Here is an 18,535-nt window from a genome sequence, read left to right as displayed (position 1 = left end):
AGACTGCTTGATTCCATGTAACCATAATGTTAAGAACAGACCTAGGATAAGTAGAGAGATCAGAAATCTGATGGCCAGTGAGAATAATTTCAAGAGGTCCATCAGACTGAGGAGAGCTTCGTTCAAATAGTTCCCAGACACACAGAGATGAGAGTGAAGATACCTGGTTGGCCCTATAGCAGCATTTCCCCTCCCTGTTATAGGGCAAGAGGAGTCAGTAAACCAAAGCCAGCTTTGCCTGAAACCCTAAGGAACTCTGGTAGATTTTTGGTGGGAAAGCTTTGATTCCCTCTGTCCTGCTTCCAGTCTTGTGGCCAGGGAGATGGAGACATTCCTCCTTCCAGGAAGGATTTCCAGCAGTCTAAATTCTGCTGTAGGGCTGACTCCTAATCCCGTGTGTGTGTCCAAAGCACATGACCGGGATGAAGGGAGATGTGCTGAGGTCAGATCGGGGGTTCCGGGGGTTAACGGGGACAGTTCAGTCCCGGGGGTCCGGGCTGGCTCCTATCCCTGCGGTTCCTGTGCTCACTCACACACACGGATCCATCGATGAGCTGTCATGTGCCGCCTGCCCGCCCACAGCAGGAAGGAAACGGCTGGTCCCTCAAAGTCAGGAGTAGTAAAAAAGAAAAAAAAAAAAAAAAAAAAAGAGGAGGAGGAAAAAAAAAAAAAAAAAAAAGGCAGCAAACAGCAGGCAGGCTGTGTATTGTCCCAATTCCTCCCGGACTGAAGGAATCCTTTGCCCCATGATTCATGCTGAGCTGTCTGCTCCATCCGGCAGGCACGGAGCATCCGGCAGCCCTGTCAGGCAGCCTCCCACTGCAACTGGGTGCTGCTGGCACCGCAGCCTGCAGCGTTTCAGGATTCTTTTGTTAGTCAGGGCACTGGCACTTCCTTTGGCATTTGGCTCCAGGAAGGCTTGTGTGTGAGTGAGGAGGGGCGCTTTTTTTTTTTTTTTTTTGCCTTTTTATTTTTTTTATTATTATTATTTTTTTATTATTATTTTTCTTGCTGTTTTGTTCAGTTTCACATTTGGAAGGTGAAGGTTTGGTCCAGACGTCTTCCTCACTCCTGGCTCTCTGTAGGTCGAAGTCTCTGTTTTCTGATGATTAGCCAATACCGGCTGTTCTGGCAATGAAGATGTCTCAAATCAATCCTATCCTGTCTGGCTTTCCAGGAAGAGCCAGCCCTCCCCTCGCTCTCCACAGCCCCTGTCATCCAGGACTGAAATTTATCAGAGCTGCTGCGAGCAGGAAATTAGCTCCTTTACAACTTGTTCTTCACTGCTTCTTATTCATTTTATTGTTTTAACATTTTCCAGAAAATAAGGCAGAAAACAAACCTGCTTCCTCTTTAGAAGAGTTGTGCTGTTAACCTGTGAAATGTTTATTTCCTTGGCAGGCCACAGCTTATCTTTATAGCAGAACCACAAGATTAAAATCAGTTAAAGTTGAACTCAGATAATGAATAAAACACTGGAAAACATTTAGTCATCCTTTAGGATCCTGAAGATAAGGATTTCTACATATAGGCATCAAAGCTGTGATGAACACCAAGGGAGGGATGGGCTCAGGAAAAATGGAGTTTGGGGTGCTGCCCACAGACTCAGGAATGTGCCTGTGAGGAATTTATCTGGGGGTCTGGGTCTTCACACCTATATTAAACTGACTTTCCTGAAGAGCTGAGGACCTGCAACTTCCACGTATGCTAAACTCATCTTAAAATTGCATTCAGGTAAAGGAAAATGTTTTTCACTTACTTTATATCTGACTTTACATGCAGATATATTAAAGTTTTAATGTTTTCTGTGTGTCTGTCCAACAGCCACATTGGAAGATTATTTTTCTTTGAGATTTTCAGAAGGAAGACACCCTCTTAATTAGTATCAGACAGTTTTGGTGTTGTTTAGCATTAAAAATAAGTCTCTGCCTTTGCCAGAAGTATATTTGGCAAGTGTGTGCTCCCTGCTGCAGGAAAACAATGTCTCTCTCTTTAGAGCTCCGAACCAAGCTTTGGCAATGAAATGGGGCCCAATGTCCATTGATCTCAATGGAAAACCTATTATTAGAAGGATCCCTGTGACCACATCCTGCCATCATTTTGTACCCAGAACCACCACTGAGGTCAGCAGGGTTTTTGTGCAAATATTTATGGCAGGATACAGCCCACTTCAGGGCATTCTGAGGGCTGACAAGCCCTCAGCTGAATTGTTCCTTCTTCCATGATTGATCCTATCAGGCTGCTAAAATCTGAGCCGTGGACAAGTCAAAAACCCCACCATCCAAGCTGGTGTTGACTGAAACCCAATAATGCAGTTTGGGCAATTTGAACTCAGACATGAGGCAAGATTCTGGCATTGCACAATGTCCTGGTCGATTATGCCTTGCCTTGGACACTGGATGGGTTGTATCCTTCTAATTCCTCAAGAAAACAGCAAGAAACAACTTTGATAGGTCTGTGGCTTGGGCAAGTGAAAACTGTTGATAATTGAGTAATTTAAGGTTTTTGTTTTCAGCAAATGCTTTGCATGTGTGACTAGTGCAGTGAATTTCCTGCTTGCCAAATTCAGTTCTATCAACACTTATTGGAACCACGAGCTGGGCTAGAGGGAAAGCTCTATCCTTTTTCCTTTTGATATGGGGAATAAATGAATTCTTTTCAGCTTACTGTACATCTGTGTTTTCACTGGACAGCAGAAAACTGTGTCACTGACTCACTGCTTGATCTTGGGTAAATCATCTAATCCTGTCTATCCCAGTACCCTCATGTGCATAAATAATGTAATGACTCTCATCTGTCTTTAGAAGCTGTTACAATAACTTGGTTTATGTAGTTCTTGGTTTATGTAGTTTTAGCTTTACTTCAATTTTTCCCACAATGTTTTATTGGTGAAAGAAGGAGGCTCTTACCCATGTCAAAGTCAAAAAGTTTCTTATCCCTGCTGGGTGCTGAAATATTCACTATTCCCAAGTTTAGACAATTTGCATAAATGACAGCATTTTTTCTGAAGTAGTTTTCGTACCTGTAGGGCCAGACTCGAAGTTGATATGGATTTGACACTACAGAAATTTCTCTGCTGAAATGACAACCTGGAATTTTCACAATAGCTGCTGCAGCCCAGCTGGGTGGCTGGAAGGTGGGAACATCCTTCCAAACTCTGTACATGGATTCCCTGTAAAATGTGAAAGAGGCACAACAACAAATTAATCCTAACCTGAAACTGGAGTTATCCCTTGGTTCACATGAAGAGTGTAGTTTAGGTTGAAGCCAAAAACAAATTCAGAGCTTAATAATTTTCCTGTGTATCAACATCTATAAAGAGAAGCAAAAAACCAAACCAAACCCAACAAAAACCAAATCCCAAAGCATGGTTTGAGAACACAAATGGGCCCTTCCACAATACCAAGCCTGGAGGATGTTTTCAACTATAGATTGCACAAAATTATTCTTTGCATTATAATTGAGACCCAGAACTAATATGGTCTGTGGCTTCTTCCTCCTGCATTTTATGTCTTAAGAAAATGCTAATATCTGGGAAAGAATGACTTGCTGATATCAGAACTTTAGATAGAAATGTAATAGTTTCAAAGGAACTGCTCTGTTGGAAACCTTCTTCACTCAGAGGTAAAACTTGTGGAGGGAAGAGGCTGTAGGATATGAAGATCTGAGAGGGGATGGGTGATATTCTCACTAAGAGCACTTCTAAGGGACAGGAGGGAAAAAGGTTTGTGTCTGTGCTTTGATGAAAAAAAGGGTCTGCTTTTCTATTAGCCCAATGCAAGAATAGAACTAAATGCAAAATCTCAGAAACAGTTGCAAAATTTAATTCTTATTTTCCAGCCAGTTCTGGGCCAGAATTATTTTGGAGGGAGAAGTTTCCTCTGAAGCAGGAACGGTGTGATCCTGCTCCTGCCCCTTAGTCAGAGGTGTCTGGCTGCCCAGTGGAGCAGTTTCCATTTGATCCCACACAGCATCCCAAGCACAGACAGCAAGTGCCTCATGGACACAGCACTGTGGTTAAAGTGCTGAATCAGGACTCAGACTGGCTTCAGTTCTGGCTTGCCCTGAGATTTCTTACTTCATCTTGAGCAATGCCCTTAATGTCTGTGCTTCCTATCCATGAGGGTTTGCCTGCATGAGGCATTAGGGACCTGCTTTAAGTACAGATATTTCCATTTAGTACAACCTGTGACCATTGTAAGGTTAATTGAAGCTTTTTTTTTGTAGATTTAAGCTAAGTGGAAGTAGCAAATTTACAATTCAAAATGCATATTTTGTGGAGGTGCATCTAAAAATCTGATTTAATCAAGGTAGTAAAACTTAAAGGTCCATAAAAAAATTTTTAGACAATCTTGGAGGTGTGAGTTTACCAACATCTGTGTTAGTTGGGGTCCCATGGGCTTCCCCACCTGAAATGGGGAATGAACATATATTCATGTAGGTTTTGGAGGGAGAATGAGATACTCAGATTTCAGGAAGGGCACAAAACCTTAAGATCGAGGTTTCTTACAGGAGTCTAATAAAAAATCAAATCTTTACATTGGTATCCACCACTGCAGAGGCTAAAACAGTAGGAAATTCCAAATTCAGTGATTATATGGCTGCCCTTTCAATGGAAATGTGCAGGTTTAGGCTACATGAACAAACTGCATCACTGAAACAAAAGGGAATCTTAACTCATTCCTTCTATTGTCTTCTCTTACTATCTGCTTTGCCACTCATGTTCTTTTTCTCTTGAAATTAACACCGTGGTTTTTCTGTTTCCCAGGAATAATAGTAGCAATAATAAAAAATTACTGCTTTGCAAATAACTGTGGAAAATACACACGGAAATCTTGAGGAGTGAAAATAGCTGCAATGAATGACAGTTGCTACTAGCAATGGAAATGTTTGGCTTAAGGTATAAGAAAAAAAGGCATGAAAAAGCATGTCAGAGCTGCTGAAAATTCATCTGGAGGACTAAGAGCATGATCTTCTCAGGCACAGGAAGAATAGAGGGGAGATTGTCAATATCCCAAAGTCCTGACCCGCCTTTGTAAAGTTCTCCTTACCACAGGCACTAAGTGTTCTTTAATGCAAGTCAAACACTGCAAATGAGGAAAGAGAGAGAAATTAGTCTGAACAGGAAGCTTCAAATATTCTAAGACTAATTGAGTTTAGATAATTAAGGGGTTTTAAAGCTGTAATTCAGAGGAGAATAGGAGGGGAGGACAGTTTAATTGAGATTGCCTGTCCATCTGTGAATTCTCTATGCATCCTGCTGTGGCATGTCCCTCTTGTCATTCCTTCTGACCTGAAGGGGCTGATGTTGTTTGTATTGACTTTATTAGCTGGCAGCACTGCAGGCTTCCCCTTGCATTTCAGAGCTGTTTGTGCCCTGCTTCTGGTGCAGGGCATGTGTGACAGCTGCCTGTGGTGTCCTGCACTTCAAAATGCCTTGCCCTGATGCCTTTTGGGTGTTTCTGGGGTCATGCTGGGAGCTGGGGGATGAGGAGCAGGGTTTGAAAGCTGCTTTGTACTTCAGCAGAGGTCATTCCATGTGTGTTGGAGCTAAGTCTTCATCTCTGCTACAGCAAGGCAGCCAAAATTGGAGTCAAGACCCCAGCCTTTGCTGCTCAGAGTGCATTGACAGTGCTGATAAGCCTGGCTTGTTCATGGAGAAGGTTCCCAATGGGCTTGCATTGACTACTGCTAAGAAAACAGCTTTTTTCATGGATGGCAAAGTGTATTCTGTACCTTGGGAGTGCCTGTGCTATGCCAGCTGCATATGCACCATGGATCCCTCCTGATCTGCAGCTCCCTGTGTGGATGTCTCACAGACCCACTGCCTTTAAATGCAGAGAGTGTGACAGAGGCAGATCCATGTGGCACTGTGGGCACCGGAGATTTGGATACAGTGAGTATGAAATGGGTGAGTGAGACTGACCTGTGGTACAGGAGATTCCCTGGCTGTTGAGGATGGTGCCCAAGGACTCCCAGCCATTGGCTCAGCCCCTCTCTGACAGTGTGGGCAAACCTGCAGTGCTGCAAGCACCATGCTGACATCTCAATTTTGATTTAGTGTTGAATAAATGAGAAACATGATACTAGAGCTGTGTCCTGCTCCACCATCCCACTCTGAGGCTGTCCACCCTGCAGGCAATGCCATGAATTCCAATTTTACACTGACTGGTGCCCATAGAAACCCCAGTGATTTAAAGAAGGCTGGCCCAGCACTATGCCAAATGTAATTGAGATCAAAATGCTGTTAAAGCTGCAGCAGGACATGTTTCTTAATTTAGAAAGCTGCTAGCAGATAGTGAGAGGAAAGGCCTTGGAGCCTCTGTGAGCCCTGACCAATTGTAATGCCCTTCTTGTGTTGTGATTGTTACAAGCAACTTGGCTCAGTGCCATAAGGACCTCTGAGAAAATGATAAAGGCACCTGAAAATGGATTGACTGTGGTTTTCTTCTTGTCTCCTGCTCTTTTACAAGTGTTACAATAGAGGAGTTACAGCAAACATGAGGGCCCTTTCCTGACAGACCATCCTGCTTGCACCAGGAATCTGCTCGTCAAAAACGAGGAAACAAACTGCAGGATGTTTTCATGGGGAGAGCCAGGCAAATGCTCTGTACTAACCTGCCATCAGCAGGTGTTTTCCTAGTGATTGTCATTGTTACTGTCCCTCTGGGGCTATTCGGATATGGAAAGTGGAATAAATAATCAAAAAGGATGTTCCTAGCTGCTAATTTTCAGTCAGATTTGATATTGGTCCAAGATTTAACACTTCCTTTCTCTGCCAGCCACATACTAAAAATAACATATTTTCAGGATATTGGAGACCACTGGAAACCTGTAGTATTTGGCACTTGAACATTGCCTTTCCTCTAGAGATCTCAAAGCAAAAAGTTGGAGCCTCATCCTGTCACCTTGGAATTGTGAGAATTTGAGAATTTGAGCTACTTGAGATGTAGGTAAACAGGAGACAGATCTCAGAATGGCTCAAAAGGTCTGAATGTCCTTTTAGAGTGACATCTATTTAAAAAATGGAACAGCACATTTACTTTGGCTTGTCTCATGGATCTTCTGGCTGTGCCCCAGAGCTGGGTTGGCCCTTGCTGGGGCCAGGGGAGACTGCCCTTGGTGGGTGTAATGGGGAGACACCAACTGGGAGGATGGTTCCCTCTGCACAGATTGCTGTCCTCAATAAAGTGTAGAGAGTAGTTACTCTTGTTAGGAGTTCTTGTTTTCTTTTCTTTTTGTGTTTTTTTCCCCCAAGTTAATCAGAGCTTTGGACTGCTTTCCAATAATCATACTCATTAACTAATACTTCTGGCATAGGGAATGTTTTTTAGATGGAGGGTTTTTTTGGGTTTTTGTTTTCTTTCTCTGTGCTTTATTTTTCTCTTTGGTCTTCTTGATTAACTTAGAGATGGTGGAAGCGACTAAAAAGATGGAAGCTCTGTCTGGCTGGCAGGGATGCAGCAGATTGGGTCTGTTTGTGTGGATGTGTTGCAATGCCCCAGGGCCAGGAGGGTTCCCTGCCTGCTCTGCCCTGAGCATGACGTGTCAGATGGGTCTTCTCAGGCCTTGGGAAAGCAGCTGCTTTTGCACTGTTGGGAAAACAACACATAGGTGGGCTTCAGCCAAAAGTCCAGTGAAAGAGATTAAATAGAAACTGATCCAACAAGCAGGCTGAGAGCAAGGCAGGATTTCCCTAAGGAAAGGGGATTTGTTTGGATTCTCTCCTCAAGTAATTGAGCACTTTTCTCCCAAGACTCAAAGTTGCTGCAGAGCCTTTTCCCTCTGAAGGAAGGAATGATTTCTTGTGTGTGATAGTTTTGGATGCTCTGCTCATTTTGATAATTCATTTAAGTCTCTCAGAGTAGCTGTAATTTAATCAAACTGCCTGGAAAACAGCAGGACCTTTCATGCCATGGTGGGGTGTGCACAGCTGCCCATGGAGGCCCCGTGAAGCCACGTGATTTTCATCTTGTGGTGATTTTCATCTTGTGCCACCTCTCACAAAACAGAGGTGGGTCAGGCCTTGAATTCCTACAGGTACTGGGGTGTTTTCCTTACTGGAAAGGGGCTGTTCTTACTCTTTGATGTTGGTGATGTGATGATTTGGAGATAGCTATGAGAGTCTCCTTATGGTGAGCAAGCGCTTGGATTGTTTATTTGGCAGAGAGAATGAAGTCACCTGCCTGATGAGAGATCTAAATGTTAGTGAAATGTCAAAACTGCCCACATCTGTTTTATCTGCCAAATCTCAGGGAAGCTATCATTCCCACCCTGCTTGGGGAAGCTGTTTTTGTTATGTTAAGCAGGATGGCTGTGCTGTACTGTCTACCTGACTACAATAAACCAATCTGTTGTTTTCTCCTTTCCTTTTCTCACCCCATCCTGACAGATGTGAAAGAGTACAGGTGCATCATAGATTTTTTCTTTTTTTCCCTAGTCTTGATGATAAAGTACCAGGTCTAGTGAGAAATATTTCATGCCTGACTGTTGCATCATGCTTAGTGACCTTCAGACTTGCTTGTGTGGAGACTGTGGGACCTTTTGATTTACAGCACTACTGAAGCGGCTGCACACCTTGGCAAGGGCCAAATGACTATTTCAGTTCAAGTCTGTGGGTGATGAGTGAAGAGACACATTTTGCACTCCTCTCACACTGCTGAGAGATTTATTTATTTTTGAATGTTACAGATTACATTTGAAGTTTGAAAAAAGGGGTTTTTTTTAAACCTAAAGGAGAAAATGCCTTATGAAGCATTTCTCTGTCTCTTTACTTCTCACTACTCAGGGGTTGCTTCCTCAAGGATTCTCTATCCTGGCTTTTCCCTCAACTCCTGATCATTCTGGGCTTTTTCCTCCATGTTAGTAATTTTTGGCTCCTGCTTGGGTTTGTTCCAGTACCCTTTGCTTCGTCTCCACTTGAAAAAAAATCTTTCCTTTGCATCTTGCCTCTCTTTTCCCTTGGCAGGAGACAAAAGGGAGGCACTGCTTGTGGAAAAGTAACCCCTTTCAGACCTGTGAACACAAAGTGAGGCTGAGCAAATCCATTGCTCTGCAGACCTGGAGATGCTGTGCCTGGTGCAGAGCTGAAGAGATGAAGAGATGTTTGGGGCATTCCTGGGCTGGGGCTGGAGGAGCAGAAGTGAAAGACAAGACAGCTGTGGTGGGGAGCAGGATTCATTCCCCGGCTCCCTGTCTGCTCTCCGTGGCCTTCTCGGGCGCCGCCAAGCAGGTGCCTGTGGGCTGAATTGCAGTGGGTGTTGCACAAGGAGCTGCAGGCTGGTGGAAAGGCTCCAGGGAGCCAGCTCCAGCCTACGGACTGGAGCTTTGACTCCCTTCGTCTAGACACTCTCACGGGATTACCTCAGCAATAATTTGTCAGCCTCTATTTATTTTCCAGCGGCATGGTTAGTATTTACTGGTGCTGAGATTCTCCTCACACTCTTCCATAGTTTTTCATGCAAGAGGCACTTTGGGCAGAACAACTTCCTAGAGCATCATTTCCATGGGTTTTTGAATAATAGTAGAGATACTCATGCTTAGGAGAAGGAAATGTACCTAATGTATGGATGTTTACATCCATATCCCTCTAAGGGGCAAGAATATCTCTTGTGTGTATTTTGAAAGCATCAAATATTTTAGTCAGAATTGTACATAATCATATGTGTTCATCAGGCTTGAGAATAATGTCTGAGCACACTTTGCTGTCACTTTAGGAAAAAAATTCTTTCAGTCTCAAAACCATTTATTTGTCACAATCCCAGTTTTTTACACAGCAAACCTACCACTTTCAGGTACAGTAAATTTACACACAATCCATGGGGAATGTATCCATAGCCCAATTTTAAACAAGGATGTTGGTGCCTAATATGAGCACTGTCTTGTGCTCTCTGGGTTCTTAATGAACAGATGCCTCTGAGCTGCCTTTTGAAGAAACTTTTCAAGTAAACTGTTGCTCTGACACATCTTCTGGAAGAGTTTTCCTCTTCCTATGGACTGGAGAGAAGTACTATTATAGTCCTATGTTATACTATAACATTTTATAGTATAAAAATAATTTTACAGTACAAAAAATTATTTGGACTATTTAATATTAAAATGCAATTTAAAAATAAAGCTGTGTGAATAAAAGCCTTTGAACTTCCTCCCTTCTTTTCACAACTGGGATTAAAGTTCCAGTGCTGACAACATTTTATGCCCCAGCTTCTGGACTCTGCTCCTTCCATGGCGTTTTGTCTCGACTCCATAATTCAAAGGGGGTAATTGTAGATTGTGAATATTAAAGAGCTGATATAAAATATTCCAAGTCTACAAAATGGGAACCTCCATGAATGTGTTTAGTGGAAAGCTTGGCTTATGCAGCAGGACAATACAAATTTTGCAAGACTTGTCTTTCATGTTTTGGATTTCCCCCCAAAGTACTGAAAGGGCATTAAACCACAGTTTAATAAATAAAAAATAAAACAGTTTAACTCATTGGTTGTTGGGGAAAGCAGAAACCCATAGAAAAGTAAATCTTTAACTCAAAACAAAAATCAAGGAACTTTCTCAAACTGCAAGGATCAATGTTGTTTTATTATTAAACCACTGTGCTGTTGTTCCCGTGGAAACAAAGAAACAAATATTTGAAGCTGTGTCACACCTTCCACCAAAACTGCAGCGAAGAATGTTTTGGAAAGTGTTTGTGTCAGTGACAACACTCCTGTGCTCTGAATGACGGCTTTGTGCAGCTCCTGGGCTCCTGAGCAGGCCACAAGGTGAACTCCCCACTCGGCCTCCTGGACATTCCTTGTCTTCACAACTCTCTGCAAGGAATGAATTGCCCCAGGAGCTCTGTACCCAGCACAAATGATGAGTTTGAGGCTGCAGCAATGACCCTGATGAGATGTGTGACAGCGGCTCGCTGTTGGTTTGGGTGGGGTTTTTTTAGTCCATCATTTTCTACAGATCAATCCTATTAACATGCCAGATGATTTCACCTTGAACCCAGTGGGATCTGTTCAGAAATGGAAGGAAAAAAACTCCATTAAATATAACTGAGATTTTGGCTAAAATAATATTTATTTTAGTGAGATAATATGATCCATCTCCTCATTACCAGTGGGAAGAGATCTTTCCATGCTGCCAAACATCTTTTACCTGAGGCACCCCATCTGTTTATATTTGCAGGCCAGGGGAGTGGAAGAAATCTGATCAAAGTTAGCAGGTGCTCCTTTTTTAATTTTTTTTTTTTTAATTGAAATGCTGCTCTTGTTTTCTCTTTGCCCATTTCTTTCACCTCCACATGAACCATCACATTTTAACTATTTTAACCAGAAAATTCTCTTGTCACCCTGTTTTACAAACAAGGAGTTTAACCCAAAGAAGGAGAAGTAAAATACATTGACTCTGGTATCCTGTGTTGAGGTTTTTTAGTGAATATAAGGTCAAAACTGTAATTAAATATCTCACCACTGGGAAAAGCATCACATTTCTCATTTCCAGCATGGAAAATAGCCGATCATGTCTCATTAAGGACAAGCCCATTTTGCAACCTTTCCCTTGCTGGAAGCACTAATCACCTTTTTCTTGCCTACACACATACCTTTTTTCACACAGTTCACAGAAGTTTCATATCTTACAAATCTCTTCTGCACTGTTAAATGTCTTTGAAATCTTCTAGTTGGTTCAAAAGGTATTAAAGCTGGAAGAGGGGAAGGACATTTGCATTAAGTTTTTGCACATTATGCTGAAATGTACTTTTCTGATGTGTGAGGAGACATCACATTGAATTCAACTCTATAAAAACTGAGCTTCCTTTCTGAACCAGAAGGTTGGATGGAGCTCTGAGCAACCTGGTCTAGTGGAAGGTGTCCCTGCCCATGGCAGAGGGTGGAACAAGATGAGCTTTAAGGTCCCTTCCAACCCAAACCATTTTGGGATTCCATGAACTTATAATGCATTTACTTTGTGTAGGACCATGTGTACAAGGATGCTGGAGTGCTCTGAATGTGAAATAAAACAAATAGTTGTCTAAAATTTTCTAAATTTTAATGGATTTTTCCCCTCTTATTTCCCTTCCTAAGGAATGTTGGCATTATAGTCTAAAACCTGCTCAACTTTGGAAGGTTTAAGTTGTAACCAGCTCTAAAAGTCATCCTTTTCAAATTACAGGCCAGCTAAAAAATACTAGCATGGGAAACCTTCCTTCACTGTGGGGTGAGTGAGCAGCTCAGATGCCTTTGATGGACCACACACTGCAATACCTTCCAGTATTATCAAATAATAACTTGGAAACCCTGGTCCATGTGTTGTTTGAGGTGAAGTCAGAGGCCATGTTTGGTTTGTGGTTCCTGGTATATATCGTGACAGGTGGAATATACTGAAATGAGGGGCTGGGGACAGTGCTTTTATTTGTAAAGCCTGCTTAGGATAATTACAGTGGTGTAGAGCAGAGGGAAGCCTTGTGCCTGGCCTGGTGGTTATCTGTGTATCATGGCCCAGCATGTCTCCTGTGTAAAGGAATATGTAATTCAAGAAGTGTCCCCAGGAAAGGGAGAAGCAGCTTTTGTTCTTAAACCCAACGTTGTCCTGATTGAGGCCACATGTTCCCTTGCAGCCCCTAATCAGTGTGGGGCTGATTCCTATTTAGTTCCTTTCAACCACTGTTATTCAAGCTTTATGCTGTTGGAAATCTGCTCATTCTCATCAACTTGTACTGCAGGGATTCTCTGTGCCAGCTCTGGAGATCTTGATATTCTTTCTAATGCACTTTCACTGCCTTATTCAGGGGGATATTTTTCTACATAATGATTCACAGCAGCTGTGTGCCTCAGGCAGTGGCTTGAGGTAGGAGGTTATGCAGCAAAGTCACTTTAAAACACTAATTTTGGTCTTTAAAAAGATGTATGAAAAGGGAGGAGGTTCTTGGGCTGAGGATGGATGACACAATTTGAGCATGTTGGAATACAGTAAAAGATATCCCATCATCTTAGGGACATTGTGAAAACTATCTTTTGTGCACTCAAATCAAGGTGGCAGTGCATTCATATTTTATGATGATAGCTTATTTTTGTAATTTTGCTGGAAAATGCAGTTATCACTGCTCCCAATTAGTTTTAGCTTTATCTGATAACCATAATATTTTATTTGTTGTGAATCCATTGCTATTTTATCAAATACTCAGATTTAGAATAAATAGAATTTAAAAACTGAAGTCTAATGAAGGCCATAGGAAACCTGAGATCTTTTCTCCAGAGGGCCCTGAACCTCTGTCTTCAGGAATGGTCTTAACTACAGTAACACACTCCACAACAGCTGCTCTTGAACCTGGCATTTCAGCCAACGCAGTTGTGTTCAAACCAGTCAACTAATGACCAAATTCACAGCTTCTAATTGCAGCCAGTACATGGTGTAAACACCATGCAGATGGCCTTGCTACCCTGTTAGCTTCAAATGGAAAAAAAAAATTTACTGGTCACTTAATTCTCTGTGTGTAAGTCTCAGCCTGACCTCATTAAAGGGCATTTGTTGACTGGGGAAAGGGACTAGAGTTTCTCTTCTTGCATTTTTACTTTTTCTTCTGTAAATGTGATCATTTTGAATTTAATGTTGGCTGCAGAACTTGCAGAACTTAAACATGTAATTTTTAGAAAAAACAGAGTTGCTATGCAGTAGTAAAAACGATTATTCCTTCTCTAACCCAAGTTACTCACTTAGCAACAGTCCTAAACTAGATCTGCTGAGCCTGAATGGAGGTTTCTGTGTAGCTGTTTGCCTGTAAAAACATGAGAAAATCTTTATTTTTTCATGAATTCCAGTAGTATCTTCTTTTCATGATTTGGTTGAAGACAAAATTTGTCCCAGTTAATACCTTTTCTTGATTAATCCACTCAAGTAATGAAGCACATGCCCAGCTACAGCAGCCTGGGCAATATGTCTAACTGGGGTGTGATTCCTCTTGTATTTAAGATACTGTGAATATTTGGGTGGGTTCATTCTTTAAAGTGGTTTTTGTATGGGTAAATTAACTACAGAATTTTTACGTCTTTTTTACAAATTATCAGGACTTGGATAAGTTCTGTAAAAGAGGAAGGGAACAGTTTTCAGGGACAAGCTAAAATCAAGCTTTTTCTTCTGAAATAAAATGTTTTGAACCCTGTGACCAGTCTGCAACAAGCTGTGGGAAACAACAGATTTCTTGGCTGAACATGTTCCCACCTATGGCCCATCCTTCCCCACACAGAGTCCAGTAGTGCTGCTCTCTCTCCCAGAGCAGATTCTGGAACAGAAGAAGCAAGCAGTGGCAGGTAGGAGGAAAAGTGATGTTCAGAGGGAGCACTGGGGTCTCTGGCCACCTACAGAGGGGTCAGAACTGCTGTGGGAGTGCAAGGAAGATGATGCAACATCAGCTGTAATTGTTGGAGTGAAATATCTCCCCATCAAATGTAAAGAGCTTTGAGACCTTGAAAGTCTGGTTTAGGTCTTTGTTTAGGCAGCACCTCAAACACCAGAGCCTCTGACTCAGTGCTGCTGTGATATAAAAAGTGAAAAATACTGTGAAAAATGCTACTGGGACAAAACATGAGATTCTCTGTGTTCCTGACGTTGCAAGACACAGGAATCTAGGAATGTTTGACAGTCTGTCATTGTAACCACTGAAACCTTAGAGGTCCAGTTAAAACCTCATAAAGAGTAATTTGGTGATGTTTGCATATGTAAAATAAAATGCTTTCATAGCTCAGCTTTATGAGCATGTATAGACTCTAAGAATTCTGAAAACATTCATGTATTTTTATGAATGTCATGAACTCAAAATTATTTAGCTAATTTTGATGCTTTTCTTTTTTTTTCTCTGCAGGCTTTCACCATTTCTTATAACCCAAACCACAAATAAAGCATTAAAATTATTGATGTGAGCTAAACAGGAGGGCTATTGCCAAAAATAGCAGTATTCACTCAGGCTCATTCAGTGTAGCTCTGGAAAAATTATTCCCATGCTACAGCAAAGATCACATTTTTTCTTTTCTTCACTAATAGCAAAAATATTACCTTTCAAGTGATCTGTTATTCCTGCAGCTGGGGGATAAGCAGGTTGGATGAAATTTAAGGTAGCTAAATGAGCAAGGCTTGCCGACCCAGCCTCCTGCTAATACAGTGAATGATTTATGATGCTTTTCTCTCATGGTGCCTTCCCACCCCCTATTTTTCCCCTCAGGATGACAGCAAAATGAGGCAAACAGGCAAATGAAACCTTGTATTTGACCTAACTGAGCTGCAGGAGCTTTGCTCTTTTTTCTTCCCACTTTAATGGAGAGCACGGGAGCAGTTTCAGGGCATGGTTGGGCTCCCAGGGAGGATGTTCAGAAGGGGTGTTCACAGTCCTGCCTTGCTCTGACCAGAGAGACACTTTAACACCAGAAAAAAAAAGAAGAATTTTGGAGTTTGAAGAGAACACAGGTGTGCACATGCACAGGCTTGTGTAGCATGTCACAGAATTCACAGAATTCTGGGTCAGAATCCCAGATGTCCGCAGCCTTGGAGAGATTTGGCAGTGATGGAAAGACACTTTATCCTCAGATAAGAATCCCATGTGTGGTGCTCCCTTAAAGCCACGATCCTCAGCCTGGGCAACCTCCTCCCCCATTTCAGCAGCAGCTGCTGGTTGGTCTCTAAATGACCTCCACAGTCCTTCAAGGCTCCAAAAGAGAAGGAGCTGTTTTATGGGGTTCAAACTGCAGCCCTGGGAGCTGCAGCACTTTGTGCCACTCAGTACCAGTGGCTGGAGGAGCCCATCAGGGCAGGGGCAGCCAGGAGAATTGGGGAGGCAGGTGGAATCTACACAGAAATACAAGAAATCCAGTAAAGTGCTTAGAAAGAAGGTGAGGCATGAAAAGGAAAATTTTCTAAGAAGAATTAAATTAAATAACCTCATAGTCTTGAGGTTTGTTATGGTTTTGATGGGAATGAGAGGCAAATAATTGTCCTTTGCAGTAAGTTCCTTAGGATAAGTACAGCTCTAATCACTAAGAAAATGCACATTTATACTTCCCTCAGACAGTGAGAGTTTGGCTTTGTGCTGTTTTTTTCTGAGATTAACCAGAGCACAGAAACATGGATTTGTTAGCTGGTGCTCCAGGGGATTTAGAAAACTATTTGGGGAGTACATGTGGGTTTGGGTTCTCTCACTACCAAGACACAGGTTTGTAAGAGCCTCACTGCCTGTAGTAATATGAGTTTAACCATTCTTCTCTTCCCCAGATGATTTTAAAGGCTACATTTATTCGTGTGAGATTATAGGTTTTTGAGCTCTTAGTGTCAGTACAGTGATCATTGCCAGTTTTAAAATCCATCCTGAATCCATGATTCAGAAATAAAATGATAATGAGCAAAAATGAGAAAGAAACCCGATATCCCTGTAAAATAAAGCTCAACCACAGAGAGCTCATCAGAGCTGGGATAACAGAAAATGGACCAGTGCTAGTGGTGTTTCAGCTGTGACCCTGGAGTCCACCCTGCCTGACTGAAAGCCAGGGTTTTGTGTCTGAAATCAGAAACCCTGTGTTGTACTTCAGCGTGGACAAACACAGGATGATTAAGAACTTAGTAAGCATCTGTGAAGTGACATTGAGATCGTTGCTGCCCTCGCTGCGTGTAAAAGGTTTTTCCCTTGGAGAACAGCAGCCACAGGAGGCAGGGAGGGCAGGGGAAGTGTGGGGGCTCTCAGGGCTGCACCGGGAAAAGCAGCAGAAATGATGCAGGTGTCGGGCTGGAGAGAAAAGCTTGTTAAGCTGAGAGAGCAGGGGCAGTAAGGGTAAGACCCACAGAAAAAGCAGGATCCTGGGGGAGGTGTGTATATCCAAGTCCCCTGCTAAATAATGAGGAAAGAAGCACATGCACATCATTGCTGTAGGAGTTTCTCTCATTAGATCAAAAGGACAACACCACAGCAAGCTGTTGCTTCTGTAGAAAACACAGCATCCAAGAGGAGGAGGGGACACATGTGGGCAGCAAGAAAGCTCTTGGAAAACAACGAAGGAGGCAGCAGGAAAGAAACAGCTCACGGGTGGGGTCAGAGCAGTCCCAGAGCAGTCGGAGAGGAATGAGCAGGCAGATGAGTGGGTGAGGACAGACACCCCACTGAATGTTGATTGTGGCACAGCCTCCATCTGTCCTGCCTTGGTGCACCCACTCCTAGTGCTAGGAATAAGCTGTCATACCATGGAATCAGATTGCTATTTGTCGTGGTAAAACTGCTGCTGAGAAACACAAGCTTTGTCTCCTAGTGAGAGATAAAGAAACAATAATAAATGGTGTTTACAGGCCCGAGTTGTGTATCCCACTTTGCAGAAGTGCTCCTCTTTTTCTCCACCTTGCTTTGCCTGTGCCATCACAACCTGGAAACTCTGTGCTCTACATCCATGGGTGACTTCAGCTTTACTACATCCATGAGTGACTTACCTTGCACTACATCCATGGGTGACTTGCCTTTCTTAAGCTCCAGTAATTCATGGCTGTGAGTCCAAGGCACTTTGATACCAAAGAACCTCCACGTTAAATACCCACCCCAGGAATTGATGCTAACACAAAGCTACATCCAAGAATTCAATAACTTTCACTGTTGACAACCCAGTAATGTTTCAGGGCAGGAACTGAAATTTCTGCCTTGCCATCAGAGTAAGGAAAGAACAGAGAAGTCAGACCAACTTTCAGACCTCAGGCTGCTGCTGGATTAGTTCTGTCTGAACTTGTGTAGTTCTCTCTTGACTCCTCTTATGATGGCCTTGAGACTGAGGATGGCTCTACAGCTCCAGATGTCTGAATTTTGTGCTGTTGCTGGAATCCTGTTTCAAAGAACAATCCTGTTTAAAAACCTCAGGAGGAGCTGTGCAATGGAACAATGAAATGTCAGAAGAAAAGAAATGTATTTTTATTTCAGCACTGAATTTCCTTTGGAAGTATCAGCCATCACTCTTGGAATGGAATGACTTTTTGGAGGTAATACCTGTCTGGGGTAATCCTTGGCTGTTTGCATTCATGAGAAGCAGGAAAGCAGCTCTGTTTGCTCTGACTTCATTAGTGGCAGCCCAGCTTCTCAAATGAGCACCAAGTTTCTTTTTTTGCCAGCTCCAAACAGATAAAATTACTACTTGGTCAATTCCTTATAACTTTTAAGGCTTTCAATCACAGCAGTAAATGCTACTGTGCCCCAGCTCCTGCTTTTACTAAATTGTATTATAAGCACCTTAATTACAGTCTGTGCTGTCTGATGGGCCATGGAAAAGGTCGTCTTCCAAAAAACACATGATAACAGGGGTGGAGTGAACCTGGGCTTTTTTTGTCTGTTGGGAAAGAAAGGGCTTTGCAGAGAAGAAGATTAATAGTAAACAATGTTAATCTAAATATATCTTAAGACACAAAATATCCCATTCTTTCAGGCTTGCCATCTCAGGGGGTAGCAGCACGCGAGGTGTTACTGCAAAGCCAGGCTCCTCCTCTGCCCAGCAGAGCTCAAACCAGCTCTGCTTTTGTTGTCATTCCATGCTGAGCTGCAGCA

General features: G+C 42.6%; 2 long non-coding RNA genes across 4 annotated transcripts in view; one reads left to right on the top strand and one right to left on the bottom strand.

Annotated features, from left to right (window-relative positions):
* The window catches only part of LOC108961806 (uncharacterized), a 119,426-nt gene that overhangs the window by 19,098 nt on the left and 81,793 nt on the right, over positions 1–18,535 (top strand). The window contains exon 3 of one of the 3 annotated variants that reach the window (XR_007778184.1): positions 8,969–9,849. The exons of the other annotated variants lie outside the window; for them this stretch is intronic. This is a non-coding gene — a long non-coding RNA (uncharacterized LOC108961806). Of the gene's footprint in view, positions 1–8,968; positions 9,850–18,535 lie in introns of those variants that run through there. 3 annotated transcript variants of the gene reach the window in all.
* On the bottom strand, positions 10,623–17,589 carry LOC127059873 (uncharacterized). The gene is made up of 3 exons (XR_007778185.1): positions 17,440–17,589; positions 11,585–11,683; positions 10,623–10,996 (listed from the first exon to the last, which is right to left on the bottom strand). It is a non-coding gene; the product is annotated as an uncharacterized LOC127059873 (long non-coding RNA).

This window comes from Serinus canaria, chromosome 8 (genome assembly GCF_022539315.1).
Source record: "Serinus canaria isolate serCan28SL12 chromosome 8, serCan2020, whole genome shotgun sequence".
NCBI lineage: Eukaryota > Metazoa > Chordata > Aves > Passeriformes > Fringillidae > Serinus > Serinus canaria.
Note: the sequence above shows the minus strand (reverse complement) of the source record. Positions and strands in the feature narration are given on the sequence as shown.